Here is a 3,186-nt window from a genome sequence, read left to right as displayed (position 1 = left end):
GACACATTGGCGATGAAAGGCTCGCTTCTGTGAGCTCGCACCTTCGATGGAAATTCCGCAGGTGCGATTACATCAGATGGTAGAAACCTTCAGATTTTCTTCTAAGTCTGAATCTGACCCGTTAACCCTCCGAAACTCACCTGAGGCCCCCGGGACCTCAACCAAATATACCAACAAGTCCTAAAACACCATATGAACTTAGTTGAACCATCAAATTACCTCAAACAATGCTAAAACCACGAATCATATCCCAATTCAAGCCTAATGAACTTTAAAATTTCAAGTTTCCACAAACGACACCGGAACCTATCAAATCAAGTCTGATTGACCTCAAATTTTGCAAACAAGTCATAAATGAAATAACGGGCCTATTAAAATTTTCAGAATCGGATTTCGACCCCGATATAAAACACTCAACCCCCGGTCAAACTTTCCAAAATTCGACTTTCGCCATTTCAAGCCTGATTCCACTACGGACCTCCAAATGATTTTCCGGACACGCTCCTAAGTCCAAAATCACCATACAAAGCTATTGGAATAATTAGAATTAAATTCTGAGGCCGTTTACACATAAGTCAATATCTGGTCAACTTTTCCAAGTCAAATTACCGTCCAGTTGCACTGTACTGAAATCTAGAATATGAGACGGATCCCCGACATACTTTCGGAGCATGGATACATGGAATACTAGATGAACATCTGATAGACTAGGTGGCAAGGCAAGTTCATAATCCACCTCTCCAATTTTCTTATGTATCTCAAAAGGCCCAATATATCGAGGGCTCAACTTTCCCTTCTTCCCAAACCCCATCACACCCTTCATGGGTGAAATCTAGAGTAGAACATTTTCCCCAACCATGTAAGCAACGTCACGGACCTTCCGATCGGCATAACTCTTCTATCTAGACTGCGCCGTGTGAAGCCGCTCCTGAATCAATTTAACCTTCTCCAAAGCATCCTGAACCAAATCAGTACCCAATAGCCTAGCCTCACCCGGCTCAAACCAACCCACCGGAGACCGACACCGTCTCCCATATAAAGCCTCATACGGAGCCATCTGAATGCTTGATTGGTAGCTGTTATTGTAAGCAAACTATGCCAATGGCAGAAATTTATCCTAAGAACCTCCAAAATCAATGACACAAGCGCGTAGCATATCCTCCAATATCTGAATAGTACGCTCGGACTGTCCGTCCGTCTAAGGGAGAAATGTTGTACTTAGCTGAACCTATGTACCTAATTCTCGCTGCACTGCTCTCCAAAACTGTGATGTAAACTGCATGCCCCAATCTGAAATGATGGACACTGGCACACCTTGTAGGCAAACAATCTCACTGATATAAATTTTAGCCAATCGTTCTGAAGAATAAGTAGTACCAACTGGAATAAAATGCGCGGACTTGGTCAATCGATCCACAATTACCCAAACAACATCAAACTTCCTCAAAGTCTGTGGAAGCCCAACTACGAAATCCATGGTAATATGCTCCCATTCCCACTCTGGAATTTCAAGTCTCTGAAGCAATCCTCCCGGTCTCTGATGCTCGTATTTTACCTGTTGATAATTTAAACACCTAGCTACAAACCCAACTATATCTTTCTTCATTCGCCTCCACCAATAATGCTGCCTCAAATCCTGATACATCTTCGCGGCACCTGGATGAATGGAGTACCGCGAACTGTGATCTTCCTAGAGAATCAACTCACGCAAACCATCTACATTAGGCATACATAGCCTGCCTTGCATCCGTAATACACTATCACCCCTAATAGTGACTTCCTTGGCATCACCGTGTCTTTAAGGACAAGCAGATGGGGATCATCATACTGGCACTCTCTGATGCGACCATATAAAGAAGACCGAGAAACCACACAAGCCAGAACTCGATTCGTCTCAGAAACATCCACTCTAACAAACTGGTCGGCCAAGGCCTGAACATCCAAGGCTAAAGGCCTCTTTGCTACCGGTAAATATGCTAAGCTACCCAAACTCTCTGCCTTATGACTCAAGGCATCGTCCACCACATTGGCCTTTCCGGAATGATAGAGAATGGTGATGTCATAATTCTTAAGCAACTCTAACCACCTTCACTACCACAAATTAAGATCCTTCTATTTAAACAGATGTTGTAGACTCCGATGATCGGTATAAACCTCACAATGGACACCGTACAAGCAATGCCGCTAAATTTTCAAGTCGTGAACAATAGCTGCTAACTGAAGGGTACGGACCGGATAATTCTTCTCATGTACCTTTAACTGTCTGGACGCATAGGCAATCACCCTACCGTCTTGCATAAGCATTACGCCGATACCAATACGCGGCGCATCACAATACACAGTATAGGACCCTGAACCTTTAGGCAACACCAATACTGGAGCTGTAGTAAAAGCTGTCTTGAGCTTCTGAAAGCTCTCTTCACATTCATCCGACCACCTGAACGGAGCACCTTTCTGGGTCAATTTGGTTATAGGCAATGAAATAGACGAGAAACCCTCCACAAAGCGACGATAATAACCGGCCAAGCCGAGAATACTCCGAATCTCAGTAACTGAAGATGGCCTGGCCCAACTCTGAACTGCCTCTATTTTCTTTGGATCCACCTTAATCCCTTCACTGGACACTATGTGTCCCAAGAATGCCACCGAACTAAGCCAGAACTCACACTTAGAGAATTTGGAATATAGTTTCTCCTTTCTCGGCCTCTGTAATACAATACCCAAGTGTTGTGCATGCTCCTCCTAGCTACGTGAGTACACCAGGATATCATCAATAAATACCATGACAAATGAGTCAAGATACGGCTGGAATACGCTATTCATCAGGTGCATAAATGCTGCTGGGGCATTGGTTAGCCCAAATGACATCACAAGAAATTCATAGTGACCATAACGAGTCCTGAATGTCATCTTTAGAATATCCGAATCATAAATTTTCAACTGGTGATACCCAGATCTCAAATCAATTTTGAAGAATACCCTTGCTCTCTGAAGTTGGTCAAATAAATCATCAATATGCGAAAAAGGATACTTATTCTTGATTGTAACTTTGTTCAACTGCTTGTAATCGATACACATTCGCATAGTACCATCTTTCTTTTTCACAAATAGAACCGGTGCACCCCAAGGCGACATACTAGACCTAATAAACCCCTTATCAAGAAGCTCTAGAAGTTGCTCTTTCAA

The sequence above is a fragment of the Nicotiana tomentosiformis genome, chromosome 6 (assembly GCF_000390325.3).
Source record: "Nicotiana tomentosiformis chromosome 6, ASM39032v3, whole genome shotgun sequence".
Lineage (NCBI taxonomy): Eukaryota > Viridiplantae > Streptophyta > Magnoliopsida > Solanales > Solanaceae > Nicotiana > Nicotiana tomentosiformis.
Note: the sequence above shows the minus strand (reverse complement) of the source record.